The 24255-nt window shown below is 42.3% G+C and overlaps 1 protein-coding gene and 1 long non-coding RNA gene across 5 annotated transcripts in view; one reads left to right on the top strand and one right to left on the bottom strand.

Annotated features, from left to right (window-relative positions):
• KLF8 (KLF transcription factor 8) overlaps positions 1-24255 on the bottom strand; it is a 200739-nt gene that overhangs the window by 98645 nt on the left and 77839 nt on the right. The gene's annotated exons all lie outside the window — the stretch shown is intronic.
• Positions 1753-6112, top strand: LOC145536245 (uncharacterized). Its single transcript, XR_014075714.1, has 2 exons — positions 1753-3128; positions 5632-6112. It is a non-coding gene; the product is annotated as an uncharacterized LOC145536245 (long non-coding RNA).

Genomic DNA, 24255 nt, shown 5'->3' with positions numbered 1-24255 from the left:
ACTAGCTGGAGACTCCTGAAGTGTTCATACCTCATGCGGTCTTCTGAGAGACTCATACTCTTGATCACAAGACAGCTGTTTCCCTTACACCTGCCCGTCTGACAGCACGCCAGGCAACTGGCTCTTGTCTTCTCTTCCTCGCCCCCCCGCCCCCGCCACTGCTTTTTCTCCTGGCTGGAAAATTAGGAGGAGGGCCAGGGCAGAAAGGGTCGATTCAGACCCAACTGGGTCAACATTGAAACGAGGGAAACAAAGCTCTCAAGCATCCAACCCCAAATTGGTGAGCTAGCAAAGCCAACTTCCTGAAAAAAAAATCTTACCTTTAATGTCAACACTCTTTTAGCTCTCTTCCTCGGCTAAAAATGAAGTTGGTTCACTTGGCCCAAGTGGCCAAGGTTGAGGATCTTTTGTTCCCCTTTCTCCTCTACCAATTTAGTTCCAGCCAAACCCATCCTCTGAACTCCACACACCCTTGAGGACAGTGCCCAGTCTAAGAACTGAGAAAACCAACCCAAACCCCAAAGCACTACTTGAATACAAAGTTGAGGTGGAGGACTCCTTCAAAGCAGTAAGCCACGAGAAGACACCAGTAGAGGATACCTTTACTGGTTTTGTTGCTTCACAAAAGGAGGGGCAAATGCCTACGATTGGTGGAAACACTAGGGGCAACCCAGCCTAGGACAACAGCTTCCCGATAAAACATCAAGAACTCCTGCGGGTACTTTAGGGCTAGGTTTCTTATGGGCATTTAGCTGCCCCACTGGGGGCCTCAGGTGTCCCTGCTGGCTCAGAGGGTAAAGCGTCTGCCTACAATGCTGGAGACCTGGGTTTGACCCTCGGGTCGGGAAGATCCTCTGGAGAAGGAAGTGGCAACCCACTCTTGTACTCTTGCCTGGAAAATGCCATGGATGGAGGAACATGGTAGGCTATGGTCAATGGGATTGCAGAGTCATACACCTGAAGCAACTTCACTTCTCACTTCTGGGGACTCGTGTTCATCAGTCAGTGCAGACAGTGCTACCCGGGCAACCTGAGTCGGGGGAGTGACTTGTCTCCTGCCCCGCTATCATGAGGGTGGTGGTGGTGGTTTAGTTGCCAAGTCGTGTCCGACTCTTGCGACCCTATGGACTGTAGCCGGCCAGGCTCCTCTGTGCATGAGATTCCCCAGGCAAGAATACTGGAGTGGGTTGCCATTTTCTTCTCCAGGTGATCTTCCCGACACAGTAATCGAACCCCGGTCTCCTGCATTGCAGGCAAATTAACTGAGCTATAAGGGAAGCCCAAAACGAGCACAAGGAGCCGGGCGTGAGGGGAGCTGGGCAAGAGGAGATGCGTGGCGGCAAGCTGGAGACCCACGAGGTGAGGAAGGGGGCAGGAAAGCGCTCACCTGGCGCCAGACCGCCCCGCCCCTCCCGCGGCGAGGATGCCTGACCGCGCACTCTCTGCCAACCAGGGACAGAGCATGTCGCCACGGCAGCGTGGAAGAACGAGGGGGGCGACCCACCCTTGGGCGGCCCCGGGAGCGGGGCCAGGGACGCCAGCCGGGCTACGTCGCAGCTGGCCAACGCACCCTCGCGTCCGTCCACCCGCCTGGGGTGGCGGGGGTAATGACGGGCGGCGCGGACACGGCGGCCGTCCGGGGACCCGACACGCGTTCGGGCGAGCGCACCGGAGCTGGGTGCGGTGGCGGAGGTGACGTGGGGGGGGGGGGGCACAGGCGCTCCGCCTCGTCCAGCACGCAACGACGTCGGCGGACAGAAGGCGGCGACGGGCAACGGAGCGGGGCCCCGGTGAGCCCGGGAAGCGAGACGCACCAGGGCGCCGCCCCAGGAATCAGCAGACGGGGAACGGACTAGGTGGACGGACGGATCAAGAGGGGCACTGACAGGGTGCGGCCACGTAAGGCCAAGGTCTCAGAAGACTGGCGGCGGCACAGAACCGGCGGTGGAGGTGGGGTGGCCGCACCATGACAAACCTCGTGAGTACATCATGAGGGTGGAGTTCCTTAAAACGGACAGGGGGCCGCTAGAAGAGTGGAAAAGTGGAAGAAGGTGGAAAAAGGTGGCGCTGAGACCAAGGAGGGAAAAAAAAAGGTCTGAGGTGGGGCCCAGGGCAGAGAGCTCTGGTCTTGCCCCAGGCAGCAGTCTCAGTCTCCAGCAGCAGCAAGTACAACTCAAATCAATTTCAGTTCCTTACTCAAAAAGAATAAAGTTCTTGTAAGACTTAAAAGACCTTCTGGAACTAACACCCTCCAAAGATGTCCTTTTCATTATAGGGGACTGGAGATACCTGGAGTAATAGCAAATTTGGCCTTGGAGTACAAAAGGAAGCAGGTCAAAGGCTAACAGAGTTTTGCCAACAGAATGCATAGCAAACACCCTCTTCCAACAACACAAGAGAAGACTCTACACATGGACATCACCAGATGGTCAATACCAAAATCAGATTGATTATATTCTTTGCAGCCAAAGATGGAGAAGCTCTATACACTCAGCAAAAACAAGACCGGGAGATGACTGTGGCTCAGATCATGAACGCCTTATTGTAAAATTCAGACTTAAATTGAAGAAAGTAGGGAAAGCCAACAAGGGTCCGTCTGGCCAAAGCTATGGTTTTTCCAGTAGTCATATATGGATGTGAGAGCTGGACCGTTAAGACAGCTGAGCATGGAAGAATGGATGCTTTTGAACTGTGGTATTGGAGAAATCTCTTGAGAGCCCCTTAAACTGCAAGGAGATCCAACCAGTCTATCCTAAAGGAAATCAGTCCTGAATATTCATTGGAAGGACTGATGCTGAAGCTGAAACTCCAATCCTTTGGCCACCTGATGCGAAGAACTGACTCACTGGAAAAGACCCTGATGCTGGTAAAGATTGAAGGTGGGAGGAGAAGGGGACAACAGAGGATGAGACGGTTGGATGGCATCACCAACTCGATGGACATGAGTTTGAGTAAACTCTGGGGTTTTGTGATGGACAGGGAAGCCTCTCATGCTGCAGTCCATGGCGTCACAAAGAGTTGGACACAACTGAGTGACTGAACTGAACTGATCTGATTCACAAAGAGGCCTGTAAACACACCTTCGGTCACCAATCCATTTGCCTGTTAAGCTAACTCACTGAAGGAAGGTGAAAAGGATGTGGGAATTTGTGGTGGGTGTTGTATAGGAAGAGAGGAATAGGGAAAGGGAAAAGCAAGAAAGCTGGCAATTTGAAGATATTTACACTCCTAGCTCTCCATGGGAACAATATGGCACTAGCAAGGACAGCAGGGTTCACAGTGTTTCTCAGGGAGGAGACTAAATGCAAAGGAGAATGGAGTTGGAGGCATTTTCTAGCAAGAGATAAGGGAAGGAGCTGAGGGCTAAAGGGTGGGTGGGGAAGAAAGAGGAATTGAAAGAACTGTGAATACAGAAATGTTCTTTTTAATCTCCCAGATTCGAGACCTCTAAGAATAGAGTCCTCAACCCCATGAGATGGCCTCTTTTCCAGGCACTGTGGAAGATCCCTGAAGAGCTGAATTCATAGCAAAAGCAACCATGTTTTCAGGATTTCTTCGCCCTTGCCTGAAAGTCCCTTTCTAACTTATTTAATAGGAGGCCAGGAAGTTACAGGCAACCACAAGCCTTTTTCAGTGCCTTTCACAATTCTTTTCAAGGGAAGCAAAGAAAAGGGAATAAACAAAGCAGAGGGAGGGAGGAGAGAGACAGGAGAAATAATAATAGCTACTGTATTTCAGCACCTAATTTGGGCAAGTCACTAAGCCAGGTGTTTTTACATTCATTATTTCTCATTTATTCTTGATAACAACCCAGAAGAGTAGGTGCCATTATTATAATCTCTAAGCCCCCCAACCCCCACCGCCTTTTCTAGTCCTGCTGAGCAGCTTGTGGGATTTTAGCTCCCTGATCAGAGATTGAACCTGGGTCCTTGGCAATGAGAGCACAGAGTTCTAACCACTAGATAGCCAGGGGAATTCCCAAGCCCCGTTTTAAAAATAAGAAAACAGGTTCACAACCCATTACTTCCCAATACATATATGCCCACTTGCTTGATATTTATGCCAGAATGTCTTTAATCATTTCATTTCTTATTCCATCCCAAACTTGGTTGTTCCTCCTGTAGTTTACCAACTACATGAACAATATCACCATGTACCCCAACATCCAAGGCAGCACGCTGGGACTCATTCTTTAACCTGCTGTGATCTGAACCCTCTCAGGCAGCAGAGATTTTGCTGATTTTTCTGGGCCTTACCTGTATTACAAATCCCTGAGACTGCCAGGTTATTTCTATCCTCTACGCTTTGGCTCACCTTTCTTTCTCTGTCTGAAATGGCTTAAGTTCTCTGTCTACCTCCTTGGAAGGACTAATTCAAGATCATCTTGCCTCCTTACTTAATTCCTTCAGGCAGAACTTTTTTTTTTTTTCAGGCAGAACTTAACATTGCTTCCTCTATGCCCTTCTCTACCTCTGGGCACATATCTGTTGATATAATTGCTTGCTCATACTATACTATAAAGTCCTTTGAGGTTAGGCATCAGATGTTATCATTTCTGTAACCTGAGTGCCAGGTATTATTATTGACAATAATAATAGTTGTTGACTATTAACTATGTACCAAAGTATTGACATGGAAGCATATAGACAAGTGTACATATTCTTTAAAAATGATTCACTTTATCCTGTGGAGTCTTAGTATCTCAATGTATAAAATTTGGGGAGTTCTACTCAACATAGAATTCCCACCATCCCAGCCAACACTATTTCCAGCAACACTGAAAAGTTTTCTCTTGGATTAAGGTACATGAAAGGACACTGAAGTGTTTATATCAAGAGTGAATACATTTTTTTTGTGATAGGCAGATGAAAATGAGCGTAAAATTGAAGTAAAATTTTGGAGAGTAGCCATCAGAATTCCCTCTCTAGACTTGGTGTGCCTCAGGGTCCTAATGAGTTACTTTTTCAATCTGTAAAATTTTCTCAAGAAAACCTAACCATTTATAGATAATGAAACAGTTTACTTTATTATTAAAAGTCTTTTTTATTTATTTTAAGCCATAGTTTTTTGTTTGTATTTTTAGAAATACTGCCTCAACTTTATTTGTGGAGAAAACTAAGACTTCAGATAGTAAACTCAGTTTTTGAAAAACATAAATTATTGAAACAGGGAAAACAAACCAAAGATTTTTCTGTTCCATGATTACACTCATTTAGTCAATAAAATGTATTGAGCACTTGTGGTATATCAAGAACCATGCTTGATACATGTATGAGGAGGAGCAATGGGAATAACCATTTTATCCAAGAGACTCCAGTGAAGGAGGCCTTCGCTGACCATACAAAGAGCCAAACATGACTCAGTGACTGAACAACAACACAGTGTATAAATTAGTCCACATTCCCCTTAGTCTTTAGAACTGGCTTTCTTTCCTCAAATTAGGATTCAAAATGGCTCAAATGTAATTATGTATGCCATGACCACAGCTAATGGCAAATGCAGGACTTTTCCTTTATATTCATTGCCTCTTGACACATTAATAATCAGCAAGTGGCCATGTAGTCACAGAAAAAAGTGTGGGAGAGCAGGTATGGAGAACTAAAATTGTGATCGGTTTCCCTCTCCTTCTAGGAAACAACACAGACTCTATTTTTTATTAGCTGCCTTAAGAAATAAACCTGGGAATAGAACTGCCATATGACCCAGCAATCCCGCTGCTGGGCATACACATTGAGGAAACCAGAATTGAAAGAGACGCGTGTACCCCAATGTTCATCGCAACACTGTTTACAATAGCCAGGACATGGAAGCAACCTAGATGTCCATCCGCAGACGAATGGATAAGGAAGCTGTGGTACATATACACAATGGAATATTACTCAGCCATTAAAAAGAATACATTTGGATATATAAGAGTTTTCAGGGAGAGCAGAAGATGGCGGAGGAATAGGACGGGGAGACCACTCTCTCCTCCACAAATTTATCGAAAGAACATCTGAACGCTGACCAAACTTCACAAAACTACTTCTGAAGGCTGGCTGAGGACGTCAGGCTTTCACAAAAACTGCGCATTATCTTCAAAAGAGGTAGGAGAAATTATAAAAGATAAAAAGAGAGACAAAAGAGTTAGGGACGGAGACCCGTCCCGGGGAGGGAGTCGTAAAAGAGGAGGAATTTCCAAGCACCAGGAAACCCTCTCACCGGCGGGTGTGGGGGAGGATTTTTTATCTCGGAGGGCAACGTAACTGGGAGGAAAAATAAATAAAATCGACAGATTACGTGCCTAAAGCAACTCCCAGCAAAGAACCCCAGACGCTCGCATCATCCGCCACCAGCAAGTGGGGGCTGAACGGAGAGGAGCGGGCGGCATTGCCTAGGGTAAAGACCGGGCCCGAGTGCCCCGAGGGCAATCTGAGGGAGCTAACGTGAGATAGTAACCTAAACTGTGGGACAGCGAGAGAGAGAACTATCCCGCGAAAAGCCCAACTCTAAGGCACTGCCGGCCCGCTCACAGAACAAAGGACTGAGCGATACCAGAGGAGAGCTAGCCGGCTGCGGACTGCGCCATCCCCCGCCGGACACAGCGGGCAGGCGGGGCCCGCCAGAGCCGGAAAGGGGCAAACTCGGCTCCAGAGAGGGCACCCCCTACCAAACTGCAAACAGGCTCCCAGTTTTTTAAGCAAAGACTGCCTGAGATCCCGGAGGGTCGACAGCAGCCGGGAGGGTCGCAGCCAGAGACCAGCTCCCCAGAACCGACACAAAGCACACCGGAGCCGGGCGCGCCCGTAAACCGAGGCGGGGACCAGGGAGGTGATAAGCCGCACCGCCCCAACAGGGGACAGCGCCCTCGCCAAACTCCTGGCCGCCTGGGCAGCTCCGACCGGGAACGGCACAAGCCGCGGGCAAAATCGAGTCTGCGCCTTTGTGGAGTAACCGGGAGCCTGAACCTGAGCGGCTTAGTCCTGGGAAGTGCACGCAGCTCAGGGCCCACTCCCCGGCCGAGTAACCTGAAGCCTGAGCAGGGTAGACGGGGAAAGCACACACGCCGTGAGCGGGGGCGAACCCAGTGCGGCCGAGACACTGCGAGCTTACCACACACACGCCAGAATTGCAGTGTTCCTTCCTCCCCACAGCACGATTGAACAAGCGAACCTAAAGAGATCACCTCCACCGCTTTGATGCAGGGCGGAAATTAGATACTGAAGAGATCTCCAAACAGAAGCCAAATAAACAGAGGGAAGTGCTTTGGAAGGGACAGGCCAACAGATTAAGATCCCTGTAGCTAATACCGACTGCATTAAAAAGGACCTACAGATCTTGAAAAGTATAAGCAGGAATAAGGATCTATCTAAAACTGAGCAGATCCCACACTGCTCACAACAGCTCCAGAGAAAGTCCGGGATATATATATTTTTTACTATTATTATTTTTTTTAATTTTTTTTTAATTTTTTTTTTTTAATTAAAAAAATTTTTTTTTCTCTTCTTTCCTTTTTCTTCAAGTCCTCTATTACACCTTTAAGTTTCATTTTCATAACCCACTATTAACTTGCAAAAAAAAAAAAAAAAAAACCCTATTTTTGAAGCAAACTACATACATATATCTTATACCTTTTGTGTTTTTTTTTTTAATGTTTTTTTCCTGTTCTACATTTTTTTACTGTTTCTTTTTTTACTGTTTTACTGTTTTTTTTTCTTTTTACACTGTTCCCTTTTTTCTTTTTTTTTTTTTTTAGATTGTAAGTTTTATGAGTCTAACCTCTACTCTAGATTTTTAATCTGTGTTTTACATATTTGATATCAACTTTGTACATTTAAGAACCCAATCTTTAGGACCCATTTTTACTCAGGAGTGTGATCACTGGCCTGATCACTCTGTCCCCCTATTGATGCTCTTTCTTCTCCCCCAGGGAACCTCTATCTCCCACCCTCCTCCTTCTCTTCTCAACCCAATTCTGTGAATCTCTGAGGGTGTTCTGGGTACCGGAGAACACTTCAGGAACAGGATACTGCCCAGATCTCTCTCTCCCCTCTTAATTCCTCCCTTTCTACTCATGCTCACCTCTGTTACCTTCCTCCCCCCTCTCTATGTATCTCTGTGAATCACTCTGAGGGTTCCAAACTGTGGAAAGCACAGAGGGAAGTGCTTACTGGCTAGATTGCTCTCTCCACATTTGAATTCCCCTCTTCCCCTCCTGGTCACTACAACCCACCCCCCCCACCTCATCTCTCCATGTAACTCAGTGAACCTTTCTGGGTATCCCTCACTGTGGAGAATCTTTTCACCATTAACCTAAAAGTTTTATTATTGAGGCTGTATGGAAGGAGAAGTCTTGAGGCTACTGCAAGAATAAGACTGAAAGCCAGGGGAAACATTAATTAATAAGAGACCATCCAATAGCCTCCATAAATTCACTGAAACCAAGCTCCACCCAAGAGATAATAAGTTCCAGAGCAAGACATACCACGCAAATTCTCCAGCAACGCAGGAACATAGACCTGAGCATCAATATACAGGCTGCCCAGAGGCACACCAAATCCATAGACATCTCAAAAATTAATACTGGTCACTCCATTACACTCAAGAGAGCAGAAATCCAGCTCCGCCCACCAGAACACCGACACAAGCTCCCCCAACCAGGAAACCTTGACAAGCCACCTGTCCAACCCCAACCGCAGTGAGGAACCTCCACAACAAAGAGGAACTTCATACTACCAGAATACAGAAGGGCCACGCCTAACACAGCAATCTAAACAAGATGAAAAGGCAGAGAAATACTCAGCAAGTAAAGGAAAATGAGAAATGCCCACAAAGCCAAACAAAAGAGGAGGAGATAGGGAATCTATCCGAAAAAGAATTTAGAATAAGGATAATAAAAATGATCCAAAATCTTGAAAGCAAAATGGAGTTACAGATAAATAGCCTGGAGACAAAGATTGAGAAGATGCAAGAAATGTTTATCAAGGACTTAGAAGAAATAAAAAGGAATCAATATAGAATGAATAATGAAATAAAGGAGATAAAAGACACTCTGGAGGGAACCAACAGTAGAATAACGGAGGCAGAAGATAGGATAAGTGAGGTAGAAGATAGAATGATGGAAATAAACGAAGCAGAGAGGAAAAAAGAAAAAAGAATCAAAAGAAATGAGGAAAACCTCCGGGACCTCTGGGACAATATGAAACGCCCCAACATTCGAATCATAGGAGTCCCAGAAGAAGAAGATAAAAGGAAAGGCCATGAAAAAATACTCGAGGAGATAATAGTTGAGAATTTCCCTAAATTGAGGAAAGAAATAGTCACAGAAGTCCAAGAAACCCAGAGAGTTCCAAACAGGATAAACCTAAGGCGAAACACCCCAAGACACATATTAATCAAATTAACAAAGATCAAACACAAAGAACAAATATTAAAAGCAGCAAGGGAAAAACAACAAATAACACACAAGGGGATCCCCATAAGGATAACAGCTGATCTTTCAATAGAAACCCTTCAGGCTAGAAGGGAATGGCAGGACATACTTAAAGTAATGAAAGAGAATAATCTACAACCCAGATTACTGTACCCAGCAAGGATCTCATTCAGATATGAAGGAGAATTCAAAAGCTTTACAGACAAGCAAGAGCTGAGGGAATTCAGCACCACCAAACCAGCTCTCCAGCAAATGCTAAAGGATCTTCTCTAAACAGGAAACACAGAAAGGATGTTTCAACACGAACTCAAAACAACAAAGTAAATGGCAACGGGATCATACTTATCAATAATTACCTTAAATGTAAATGGGTTGAATGCCCCAACCAAAAGGCAAAGGGTTGCTGAATGGATACAAAAACAAGACCCCTATATATGCTGTCTACAAGAGACTCACCTCAAAACTAGGGACACACACAGGCTGAAAGTGAAAGGGTGGAAAAACATATTCCATGCAAACGGAGACCAAAAGAAAGCAGGAGTCGCAATACTCATTTCAGATAAAATAGACTTTAAAATAAAGGATGTGAAAAGGGACAAAGAAGGACACTACATAAAGATCAAAGGATCAATTCAAGAAGAAGACGTAACAATCATAAATATATATGCACCCAACATAGGAGCACCACAATATATAAGGCAAATACTAACAAGTATGAAAGGGGAAATTAACAATAACACAATAATAGTGGGAGACTTTAATACTCCACTCACGCATATGGATAGATCAACTAAACAGAAAATTAACAAGGAAACACAAACTTTAAATGATACAATAGACAAATTAGATTTAATTGATATTTACAGGAGTTTCCACCCCAAAACAATCAATTTTACCTTTTTCTCAAGTGCACATGGAACTTTCTCCAGGATAGATCACATCCTGGGCCATAAATCTAGCCTTGGTAAATTCAAAAAAATTGAAATCATCCCAGCCATCTTCTCTGACCACAATGCAGTAAGATTAGACCTCAATTACAGGAAAAAAACTATTAAAAGTTCCAACATATGGAGGCTAAACAACACGCTTCTGAATAACCAACAAATCACAGAAGAAATCAAAAAAGAAATAAAATTATGCATAGAAACGAATGAAAATGAAAACACAACAACCCAAAACCTATGGGACACTGTAAAAGCAATACTAAGGGGAAGGTTCATAGCAATACAGGCGTACCTCAAGAAACAAGAAAAAAATCAAATAAATCAACTAACTCTACACCTAAAGCAACTAGAGAAGGAAGAAATGAAAAACCCCAGGGTCAGTAGAAGGAAAGAAATCTTAAAAATTAGGGCAGAAATAAATGCAAAAGAAACAAAAGAGACCATAGCAAAAATCAACAAAACTAAAAGCTGGTTTTTCGAGAAGATAAACAAAATTGATAAGCCATTAGCCAGACTCATCAAGAAACAAAGGGAGAAGAATCAGATCAACAAAATTAGAAATGAAAATGGAGAGATCACAACAGATTCCACAGAAATACAAAGGATCATAAGAGACTACTACCAACAGCTATATGCCAATAAAATGGACAACTTGGAAGAAATGGACAAATTCTTAGAAAAGTATAACTTTCCAAAACTGAACCAGGAAGAAATAGAAGATCTTAACAGACCCATCACAAGCACGGAAATCGAAAGTGTAATCAGAAATCTTCCAGCAAACAAAAGCCCAGGACCAGACGGCTTCACAGCGGAATTCTACCAAAAATTTAGAGAAGAGCTAACACCTATCCTGCTCAAACTCTTCCAGAAAATTGCAGAAGATGGTAAACTTCCAAACTCATTCTATGAGGCCACCATCACCCTAATTCCAAAACTAGACAAAGATGTCACAAAAAAGGAAAACTACAGGCCAATATCACTGATGAACATAGATGCAAAAATCCTTAATAAAATTCTAGCAAACAGAATCCAACATCATATTAAAAAGATCATACATCATGACCAAGTGGGCTTTATCCCAGGAATGCAAGGTTTTTTTAACATCCGCAAATCAATCAATGTAATACACCACATTAACAAATTGAAAGAAAAAAACCATATGGTTATCTCAATAGATGCAGAAAAAGCCTTTGACAAAATTCAGCATCCATTTATGATTAAAACCCTCCAGAAAGCAGGAATAGAAGGAACATATCTCAACATAATAAAAGCTATATATGACAAACCCACAGCAAACATTATCCTCAATGGTGAAAAATTGAAAGCATTTCCCCTAAAGTCAGGAACAAGGCAAGGATGCCCACTTTCACCACTACTATTCAACATAGTTTTGGAAGTTTTGGCCACAGCAATCAGAGCTGAAAAAGAAATAAAAGGAATACAGATAGGAAAAGAAGAAGTAAAACTCTCACTGTTTGCAGACGACATGATCCTCTACATAGAAAACCCTAAAGACTCTACTAGAAAATTACTAGAGTTGATCAATGAATATAGTAAAGTTGCAGGATATAAAATTAACACACAGAAATCCCTTGCATTCCTATACTCCAATAATGAGAAAACAGAAAGAGAAATTAAGGAAACAATACCATTCACCATTGCATCAAAAAGAATAAAATACTTAGGAATATATCTACCTAAAGAAACAAAAGACTTATATATAGAAAACTATAAAACACTGATGAAAGAAATCAAAGAGGACACAAACAGATGGAGAAATATACCGTGTTCATGGATTGGAAGAATTAATATAGTGAAAATGAGTATTCTACCCAAAGCAATCTACAGATTCAATGCAATCCCTATCAAGCTACCAATGGTATTTTTCACAGAACTAGAACAAATCATCTCACAATTTGTATGGAAATATAAGAAACCTCGAATAGCCAAAGCAATCTTGAGGAAGAAGAATGGAACTGGAGGAATCAACCTGCCTGACTTCAGACTCTACTACAAAGCCACAGTCATCAAGACAGTATGGTACTGGCACAAAGATAGAAATATAGATCAATGGAACAAAATAGAAAGCCCAGAGATAAACCCACGCACATATGGACACCTTATCTTCGACAAAGGAGGCCAGAATATACAATGGAGAAAAGACAATCTCTTTAACAAGTGGTGCTGGGAAAACTGGTCAACCACTTGTAAAAGAATGAAACTAGAACACTTCCTAACACCGTACACAAAAATAAACTCAAAATGGATTAAAGATCTAAACGTAAGACCAGAAACAATAAAACTCCTAGAGGAAAACATAGGCAAAACACTCTCCGACATAAATCACAGCAGGATCCTCCATGACCCACCTCCCAGAATATTGGAAATAAAAGCAAAAATAAACAAATGGGACCTAATTAAAATTAAAAGCTTTTGCACAACAAAGGAAACTATAAACAAGGTGAAAAGACAGCCTTCAGAATGGGAGAAAATAATAGCAAATGAAGCAACAGACAAACAATTAATCTCAAAAATATACAAGCAACTTCTGCAGCTGAATTCCCGAAAAATAAATGACCCAATCAAAAAATGGGCCAAAGAACTAAACAGACATTTCTCCAAAGAAGACATACAGATGGCTAACAAACACATGAAAAGATGCTCAACATCACTCATTATTAGAGAAATGCAAATCAAAACCACAATGAGGTATCATTTCACACCAGTCAGAATGGCTGCTATCCAAAAGTCTACAAGCAATAAATGCTGGAGAGGGTGTGGAGAAAAGGGAACCCTCTTACACTGTTGGTGGGAATGCAAACTAGTACAGCCACTATGGAGAACAGTGTGGAGATTCCTTAAAAAACTGGGAATAGAACTGCCATATGACCCAGCAATCCCACTGCTGGGCATACACACCGAAGAAACCAGAATTGAAAGAGACGCGTGTACCCCAATGTTCATTGCAGCACTGTTTACAATAGCCAGGACATGGAAGCAACCTAGATGTCCATCAGCAGATGAATGGATAAGGAAGCTGTGGTACATATACACAATGGAATATTACTCAGCCATTAAAAAAAATACATTTGAACCGGTTCTACTGAGATGGATGAAACTGGAGCCCATTATACAGAGTGAAGTAAGCCAGAAAGAAAAACAACAATACAGTATACTAATGCATATATATGGAATCTGAAAGATGGTAACGATAACCCTATATGCGGGACAGAATGAGAGACACAGATGCATGGAACAATTTTATGGACTCTGAGGGAGAAGGTGAGGGTGGGCCGTTCTGGGAGAATGGCATTGAGACATGTGTATTGTCATATGTGAAACAGAGCACCATTCCATGTTCGATGCATGTGACAAGGGCTCGGGGCCGGGGCAGTGGGATGATCCAGAGGGATGGGAGGGGGAGGGAGGTGGGTGGGGGGTTCGGGAAGGGGAACACATGTAAACCCATGGCTGATTCTTGTCAATGTATGGCAAAAACTATTACAATATTGTAAAGTAATTAGCCCCCAAGTAAAATAAATAAATTTATAAAAAAAAAAAAAAAAAAAGAAAGAAAACATTTGATCCTCAAAAAAAAAAAAAAAAAAAAAAAAAAAAAAAAAAAAAAAAAAAAAAAAAAAAAAGAATACATTTGAATCAGTTCTACTGAGATGGATGAAACTGGAGCCCATTATACAGAGTGATGTAAACCAGAAAGAAAAACACCAATACAGTATACTAATGCATATATGTGGAATTTGAAAGATGGTAACGATAACCCTATATGTGAGACAGAATAAGAGACACAGATGCATAGAACAGTCTTATGGACTCTGAGGGAGAAGGTGAGGGTGGGACGTTCTGGGACAATAGCATTGAAACATGTATATTATCATATGTGAAACAGAACACCATTCCAAGTTCGATGCATGAGACAAATGCTCAGGGCCGGGGCAATGGGATGACCCAAAGGGATGGGATGGGGAGGGAGGTGGGAGGCGGGTTCAGGATGGGGAACACATGTAGACCCATGGGTGATTCATGTCAATGTATGGCAAAAACCACTACAATATTGTTAAGTAATTGGCCCCCAACTAAAATAAATAAATTTATTAAAAAAATAAAAAAGGAATAAAAAAAAGAAATAAACCTGCACTATCTTCAGATCCTTCCATCCTATCTTAAGGTTTAAGGAGACTGCCTGCTTGAAGTCGGAGAAGGCGATGGCACCCCACTCCAGTACTCTTGCCTGGAAAATCCCATGGACGGAGGAGCCTGGTAGGCTGCAGTCGATGGGGTCGCGAAGAGTCGGAGACGACTGAGCGACCACTTTTCACTTTCATGTGTTGGAGAAGGAAATGGCAACCCACTCCAGTGTTCTTGCCTGGAGAATCCCAGGGACGAGGGAGCCTGGTGGGCTGCCGTCTATGGGGTCGCACAGAGTCGGACACGACTGAAGCGACTTAGCAGCAGCAGCCTGCTTGAAGTAGCAGCCTGTGCTTTCCTCTGTATAACCAGAGTCAGATGCGTGAGGGGTGTAAGAGTTAAATTAAGCATGGAAGCAATGAACAACGGCTAAGAAGTATGCAGACACCCCAGGGGTCAGGGTCCAAGATATGCTGTTTTTCCCTTTCCCTGTTCCTCCTATTCTTCCTCCTGCCTCTTCTTCTTTTCTTGAAAGCCAGCTGACAAACTACTAGGGTGGAGCCAAGTCTGAGGGCTGGAAGGAGGGGAGGAAAAGCCTCACTAAGAAGACTCCACCCTCCCTGTTCCCAGTAGAACAACAACAAAAACAAGAAGTCTTGGGGAGCTGGGGCTGAGTGGAAGGTTGGGCAGAATAGGGTGAAGTGAGGAAAGGAGGGGAGGGCAAGGAGAGATAAGGGCCCAGAAAAATAGAGCTGGTCTGCGGGAGTCAAGTTGTATCTAAACAGAAAAGCCTGCATTTTTAAGTCACTTGTCCATGGAACAGCAAGCAAATGTGTAGCTGAAAGTAGTGCATAGCTCAGACCTAATAGGAAAAAATTACCCTCCTCACCTGCTTTCTTCTTGTTCTGCAGCTCCCTAGAGGGCATATTCCCCTAGTGAGCTCAGCCAGAAGGAGCACTTTTGCCCTTCTGCTAATGTTGAACAAGCGTTAAGTTCCTCACACATGCCAGAAGACAGTGCTAAATTTTGCCAGAAAAGGATATTTTAGAGAAGGAGATCTAGTTAGCTGAAAAGAGAAAGTCTGGAAGGAGATCGTGGGAGAAAAACAATGACGTAGCTTACAAACTGTACAACCTAGGGCAAGTGACCTCACTTCTCTAAAAGTCAGTTTACTCACTTATTTCTTTTAAAGGTATACTGTTAGTACTTCTCAGAATTGTCAAAAGTTTTAAAAAGATGCAGAGGTGACTTTACAGTGAAATTAATGAAACTTGAGCTTTAAGGCCCCTCACTTGAATGGGCCCTTCCCAAGACCGTGAGAGGGACCAGCATGTTTTTCTTAAAGAGCCCCCAAAGTTGTATAAGCTTCAGGCCCCCCAAACCTGGATCTGCCCCTGAAGAGTTTATAACCTACAAAGCACAGTGCCTCATACAAAGAAAGAACTCAAAATAAGATAACTGTTTTTCTTAGCAATGACATTTCTTAAATCTATTAGCTTTAGATTGCATCCCTTTCTGGACACAGATATTGGGAACATGCCTCCATGTTTCCCATAACTCCCATACTTGTATGTATGAATACCTTATAAAAATTAATAACTAAACTGCTTGCTTGGGACATTCAGAGGCCTGACTAAATTCACCTTAGGAATGGCCAATGGACCAGGAGCAGGTGACCAGGATTTGAAATTCTCTTGGAAGAGCACCATCCTAGATAAGCTGTAGCAAGCCTGCTACCATCCGTGAGTTTAGCTGTGCCTCAGGCTGCTAACTTTTTGACTAGGGTGTGTGTGTGTGTGTGTGTGTGTGTGTGTGTTTTAGGGCTAGGGGCTGGGTAAGCATGGATTTTTTCCATCATTTAGATCTATAAACTGGAAGGGGGACAAGACCATAATCAGCAACTAAACCAAAGCAGAAAAACGAGTCCTTAGAATCATTTGCAGGAAAGGAATAAGATCCTTGACCTGGTCAAAAAAACATATATTCCTGAGTCAGGAAAGGATTCTATTGAGTATACATGAAAAAATATTTACATTCTTGCTTTCATATTAAACTAATAAATACACAAAATTGGCTAAGGAAATGTATAAATAGAACAGGAACTTCTTTATCACTGAGCTGGATTCAGAGAGGCACCAGGGCCCTGCAGGCCCCTCTAGGGCAAGCTTATGATTATCATCCTTGCATTACCACAAGTAGCTCTCATTTCCCTAACAGATGGGTTGTGTCCATCTTCCATTGTCCCAAAAACCAATGGGAAAATGGCTTTCACCCTCCTGCCTATTGTAGTCTTATCATTTCCATGTCAGTTTCTCAAATGTCTCACCTTCATTTCCCTCCCATAAATGTCCCTGACTGCTTAATTCATCCTTTGTATAGTATGGTTTCCATTCCTTCAACAACCTGAACAACCTGTTTTCTTGGTTGATTAGAACAAAATGATCAGAACTTCTAGGCTAGGGATGCTGTCTCACAGAGATGAATGTACTTCCCCCTATTGTTTACCAGGTAAACAAGTACAAGGATGAGTATAAATATCTCTATTACCAGAAAGCAGACATGGGGACAAAGGAAGCTTATCCCAGATTTTAATATAACAATGAAAAGTTGGGAAGAATCTGAAAGTTCACAACAAGATGGTGGGTAGCCAAGTTATAGCATATGCATATGATTACACAGTTACTCATATTTAAGGTTTTCAAATATTCTCAGTGACCATGGAGAATATTTATGTAATAATGTTAAATGTAAAAATAGGACACAAAAGTACACTTACACTATCATTTAATTTTTGTTCAGCATACATGCCACACATTTTTTTACCATAGAAACAAACACATATCCAGTATTAAAAAGGAAAACAGTAGAATTTTAAGACAATTTTACTTTATTTTTTTCTATAATGAGCATGTATTACTTATATAACTTGAAAACTTTTTTGAGTTGGATGTTGAATCGAAGTTGTAGGTAACTGAAGGATTATGGAACATTTGTTTCCTTTTTTATACTTATCTGTTTTCCAAATTTTCTATAACAAGTTTGTATTATTTCTGTAATTAGAATAAAATAGGATGAATTGTTTGTAAATCAGCATCTTATCATAACCATCACTTGCCTGAATCACATCGGCTTAAAGAACGGATACTCAAGTAGTATGTATATGTAACACTAGTAATAGGAACCACTCATATTTCCTACCTAGATTATCAAAATAAACTCCTAATTTGTCTCCCTGTCTCCACTTTTGCTCTAATGCACTGCAGCTAGGATTGATTATTCCAAAATCAGAAATTTCTCAGTGCTGTCTTATTGTCCTCAAGAAAATAGATAAAATCTCTTAACATAGCTTACAAGAAAGGCCTTCATAAATGTTTCATACATTTTCCCCTAGCCTCATCTCCTCAACAAGGACTTGCCACCTGTCAGGACAATGCTTTGCAAGCCAAAGTACAGGAATTCTGGTTGAATGTCATGTTTCCTCCTTATACACCTGGCAGAATAATTTTCCTTAGTAACAGTCACAGTTTTAATTTGGGCATGTTCTGCATCTGTGTGATTAGTTTTTCTATACCTATCTCTCCCACTAGACCTCCATTTTTTGGCCACACTGTATGGCATGTGGGACAAGAGTTCCTCAACCAGGGATCAAACCCATACCTCGTGCATTGGGAGCCCAGAATCTTAACCACTGGACTGCCAGGGAAGTCCCTAGACCTCGTTTTTGGTGAAAGCAGAATCCAGGTCAGTTTTACTCTCAGGTGTAACACGCTGCTTGGAAGAGAGTAGATGATCAATAAATATTTTTTACCTCACACAAACTAAATGAATAATATCCTCATCTGTTTTTTTTTTAATTTGCTAAGTGTGCATCTTTGACTCTTCTCCTCTATAAAGCTCCTGAATGTGCCTAAATGACAAGGGGTCATAATAGTGGAGGCAGGGTTAAGTGGAGTAGGTTTTTCCCATTAGTAATAATTGGGTAAGAGCTTGGGCTGAAATTAGTCTATATTTCTGTAATAATAATAATATACATGAATCGGGTATAGCTACTCTTCTAGACACTGCCTGTAGAAAGGCATTTAATTCCTGCAACAATCCTGAAAGTACTGTTATCCCTATTTTGCAGATGAAGAAATTAAGATAGAGAGAACTTAAGTAACTTTGCCAAGATCACATAGGATATCACCTCTTTCAGGTACTCTGTTTCTGGATCCAAATAACATTGGACAAGCCACAGAATCTTCAGAAAGAGGTTCTGGAGAAGCAGTCCCCAATTGTTTTGGCACTAGGGGCCAGTTTTATGGAAGACAATTTTTCCATGGACTGGGGCAGGGGATGGTTTCATGATGATTCAAGCACATTACATTTATTGTACACTTTATTTCTTTTATTATTACATTGTAATATATAATGAAATAATTATACAATTCTCATTTGCCACTTACTGATAGGGTTGTGATATGAGTCTGCAAGCAATTGATTATGGTCTCTGTCCAGTCAAATCTCTCTGTTAATGATAATCTGTATTTGAGCCACTCCCCAGTACTAGCATCACCATCTCAACTCCACCTCAGATCATCAGGCATTAGATTCTTAAAAGGAACATGCAAGCTAGATCCCTCACATAACAGTTCACAGTAGGGTTTGCACTCCTATAAGAATCTAACGCCACTGCTGATCTGACAGGAGGCAGAGCTCAGGCAGTAATGCGAGAAATGGGGAGCAGTTGTAAATATAGATGAAGCTTTCCTCTCTAGCCCACGGCTCACCTCCTGCTGTGTGGCTCTTGTTCCTAACCAATACAGGTCCATGGCCCAGGGGGTTGGGGCCTCTAGTGTAGAGATCTAAGTAAGAAACTCAAATCTGCACAAACTTTGAACAGGGAAGTCTTATCTAATGACTCTAGTAGAAATGAAGCAGGAAGCACTATTCCATGGTCACCAAAAGGGTCCTTTATTGTGGAATTATTTTTGCATTTTAGAATTTGCTTTAAAATTAGACTTGACAATTTCAGCCAATATTATTGTTCTCATTTTAAAGCATCCGAAATGCACAATATTTGTGAAAAAAATTACCTTACACAGAATCAAGATTTTTGTGACAGTACTTAAAACTCCAGTATATCATGGTTCTCACATTTGAGTGTGCATTAGGATCACCTGGATGTCTTGTTAAAAACAGATTGCAGGTCTCCACCCCAGGGTTTCTGATTTAGTAGATTGTGAGTGGAACCCATGATTCTCATTTCTAGCAAATTCCCAGGTTATGCTGATGCTGCTATTCTGGGAACCATATTTAGGAAATTAATAGTCTGAGTTTTTCTCATTAGGGTACTGGGAACATACATCCTACTAGCCTGTTATTGCTCTACAGGTATTAGAAACCAACAGTTGACTGATCCATAGGAAGTACTTTTTGTTGATTTTCAGGACAAAGAATTTTTTGTGTAGTTAATTAAATATTTTTTCCATTTATACAAGTAGCTAATAATAACGACTACCTTATTCTAAGGAGGCCTTACAAATAGCTGGGAAAAGAAGAGAAGCAAAAAGCAAAGGAGAAAAGGAAAGATATTCCCATCTGAATGCAGAGTTCCAAAGAATAGCAAGGAGAGATAAGAAAGCCTTCCTCAGTGATCAATGCAAAGAAATAGAGGAAAACAATAGAATGCGAAAGACTAGAGATCTCTTCAAGAAAATTAGAGATACCAAGGGAATATTTCATGCAAAGATGGGCTCGATAAAGGACAGAAATGGTATGGACCTAACAGAAGCAGAAGATATTAAGAAGAGGTGGCAAGAATACACAGAAGAACTGTGCAAAAAAGATCTTCATGACCCAGATAATCACGATGGTGTGATCAGTCACCTAGAGCCAGACATCCTGGAATGTGAAGTCAAGTGGGCCTTAGAAAGCATCACTACGAACAAAGCTAGTGGAGGTGATGGAATTTCAGTTGAGCTATTTCAATCCTGAAAGATGATGCTGTGAAAGTGCTGCACTCAATATGCCAGCAAATTTGGAAAACTCAGCAGTGGCCACAGGACTGGAAAAGGTCAGTTTTCATTCCAATCCCAAAGAAAGGCAATGCCAAAGAATGCTCAAACTACCGCACAATTGCACACATCTCACATGCTAGTAAAGTAATGCTCAAAATTCTCCAAGCCAGGCTTCAGTAATACGTGAACCGTGAACTTCCAGATGTTCAAGCTGGTTTTAGAAAAGGCAGAGGAACCAGAGATCAAATTGCCAACATCTGCTGGATCAGAGAAAAAGCAAGAGAGTTCGAGAAAAACATCTACTTCTGCTTTATTGACTATGCCAAAGCCTTTGACTGTGTGGATCACAATAAACTGTGGAAAATTCTGAAAGAGATGGGAATACCAGACCACCTGACCTGTCTCTTGAGAAACCTGTATGCAGGTCAGGAAGCAACAGTTAGAACTGGACATGGAACAACAGACTGGTTCCAAATAGGAAAAGGAGTACGTCAAGGCTGTATATTGTCACCCTGCTTATTTAACTTCTATGCAGAGTACATCATGAGAAACGCTGGGCTGGAGGAAGCACAAGCTGGAATCAAGATTGCCAGGAGAAATAGCAATAACCTCAGATATGCAGATGACACCACCCTTATGGCAGAAAGTGAAGAGGAACTAAAGAGCCTCTTGATGAAAGTGAAGGAGGAGAGTGAAAAAGTTGGCTTAAAGTTCAACATTCAGAAAACTAAGATCATGGCATCTGTTCCCATCACTTCATGGCAAATAGATGTGGAAAAAGTGGAAACAGTGTTAGACTTTATTTTGGGGGGCTCCAAAATCACTGCAGATGGTTACTGCAGCCAGAAATTAAAAGACGCTTACTCCTTGGAAGGAAGGTTATGACCAACCTACATAGCATATTTAAAAGCAGAGACATTACTTTGCCAACAAAGGTCCATCTAGTCAAGGCTATGGTTTTTCCAGTGGTCATGTATGGATGTGAGAGTTGGACTGTGAAGAAAGTTGAACACCGCAGAATTGATGCTTTTCAACTGTGGTGTTGGAGAAGACTCCTGAGAGTCCCTTGGACTGCAAGGAGATCCAACCAGTCCATCCTAAAGGAGATCAGTCCTGGGTGTTCATTGTAAGGACTGATGTTGAAGCTGAAACTCCAATACTTTGGCCACCTCATGCGAAGAGTTGACTCATTGGAAAAGACCCTAATGCTGGGAAAGATTGGGGGCAGGAGGAGAAGGGGACGACAGAGGATGAGATGGTTGGATGGTATCACCGACTCGATGGACATGGGTTTGGGTAAACTCCGGGAGTTAGTGATGGACAGGGAGGCCTGGCGTGCTGCAATTCATGGGGTTGCAAAGAGTCAGACATGACTGAGCGACTGAACTGAACTGAACTATTCTGAGTACCTATTCCACTGTCAAGCACTTTGTAAACATTACTTCATTTACCCCTCACCTCAGCACCTAAACTCTCATTTTACCCTGGGTAGAAGCTGAAGGCCCAGTGATGAAAATGATGGCCGAAGACAAAGGTGACTCTGAAGAACACAACTGGAGAGAATAAATCATCATCGTCATTATTTAACATTAGTGGATCACTGTGATAATTCCAATATTGGCCTTATTTAATCCATACAACCACCCTCAGAGTTAATATCCTAGTCTTATAGCCAAGTTCCAGTACTCTTGCCTGGAAAATCCCATGGACGGAGGGGCCTAGTAGGCTGCAGTCCATGGGGTCGCTAAGAGTCAGACACGACTGAGCGACTTCACTTTCCCTTTTCCCTTTCATACACTGGAGAAGGAAATGGCAACCCACTCCAGTGTTCTTGCCTGGAGAATCCCAGGGATGGGGGAGCCTGGTGGGCTGCCGTCTATGGGGTCGCACAGAGTCGGACACGACTGAAGTGATTTAGCATAGCCAAGTTCATGCCAGAATGTGTGTGTGTGTTTAACCTCTACTGTCTCCCAATGCTCAGTCAGTCTCAGGCTTTTGAATGTACCCATTTTGATTTGGGTGAATGGGGGTGACAGTAGTGTAAGTGGGAGATTCTAGCCTTATGATAGCTAAGGATCATATTTTGGGGAGGTTATTAGTAGAAAAAAAATTAGTCTGGTAGCTTTAGCAATGGCCCGTTCCCCAGTTGCTTAGAGCTTCTCAATTTTAATCATCTGTCTGTATGCACAGAATGCCTGGCAGACACTGTATCAAACTGATACAGATGAACCTGTTTGCAAAGAATAAATAGAGTCACAGACATAGAGAACAAATGTATGGACACCAAGTTGGGGAAAGAGGGGGTTGGATGACTTGGGAGATTGGAATTGATATATATACACTACTGTGTATGAAATAGATAACTAATGATAACCCACCGCATAGCGTAGGGAACTCTACTCAATGCTCTGTGGTAACAAACGGGGGACATATGTATATGTATAGCTGATTCACTTTGCTGTACAGCAGAAACTAACACAACATTGTAAAGCAACTAAACTCCAATTTAAAAAAAAAGAAAATAACTGGACATGGGGTCTAAATCATTGATTCACTTTGGTTTCCTCATTTAAAATCTGGTAAATAATGTATGTTTGATTTTGCCTAACAACTTCCACTGATAGGCAAGAGGCAGTATACTTCAGAATGTGGATTCTGAATCAAGATTGCTTTCACTAGAATGTTGTTTCTACTTACTTGCATTGTGGCCTTGGGTAAGTCATTTAATCTCTCTGTGCTTAGGTTTCCTGTTTTGTAAAATGGGAATGATGACAGTTCCCAACTCAAAATTACAATGAGAACTAGATGAGACAATACTAGAAAGTGCTCAGCACAATTTGTCATGGTAAGTGGTCAATCAATGTTACCAACTATTGTTCTTAGATAAGACTCTGAAAATCATTTCACTGCCCAGTAGTTCTTTGTTGTGAGTCCACAGATTCATATTTCCAGGCAGAGGAGGTCTTTTCTCGGTGGCTGTCTTGGGCAAAGGGTCATGAATGAAGCTCAGCAATGATGGGCTCTTTTAGCTAATACTGTTAACTCATTTCCCAGTCTCTTCCACTAGGTGGGCAAGAGGGAGGATGCCAAATTAAAACTACATGGCTCATGACTAATCATGACTAATGCTGAAGCTGAAGCTCCAATACTTTGGCCACTTGATGCGAACAGCCTACTCATTAGAAAAGACCCTGATGCTGGAAAAGATTGAAGGCAAGAGGAGAAGGGGATGACAGAGGACGAGATGGCTGGATGGAATCACTGACTCAGTCGACATGAACAAGCTCTGGGAGATAGTGAAGGACAGGGAAGCCTTGCGTGCTGCAGTCCATGAGGTCGCAAATAGTCGGACAGGACTGAGCGACTTAACAACAACAAACCCCTACAGTTGTGCTATCTAGAAGCAGCAAGAGTAATGTAATTAAAGTGGAAATAAGACCATGTCCCTTTCTTACCCAAAACCTTTCAATGGGTTTTATCTTCACTCTTAAAAGAAAACATATTGTCCTTACCAATATGTACAAGTTCCTGCATGATCAGAAGAACCTACCTCTGTGTCTTCAGCCTCAACTAGCTTCCATTCCCTTTTTCTCTCAGCAATAGCCATACTAGACTTCTTTCAGTTTCTTATTTTGGTCATGCTCTCTCCTGCTCCATATAGTCTTTACATATGATGTTCTTTTTGGAGTGGTACTTTCTCCTGTTTCTGCCTAGTTTACTAACCATTTTTAGTCAAGCTTTCTTTGATCTCCTG

This window comes from Giraffa tippelskirchi, chromosome X (genome assembly GCF_054371585.1).
Source record: "Giraffa tippelskirchi isolate mGirTip1 chromosome X, T2T-mGirTip1v1.2.pri, whole genome shotgun sequence".
Classification (NCBI taxonomy): domain Eukaryota; kingdom Metazoa; phylum Chordata; class Mammalia; order Artiodactyla; family Giraffidae; genus Giraffa; species Giraffa tippelskirchi.
Note: the sequence above shows the minus strand (reverse complement) of the source record. Positions and strands in the feature narration are given on the sequence as shown.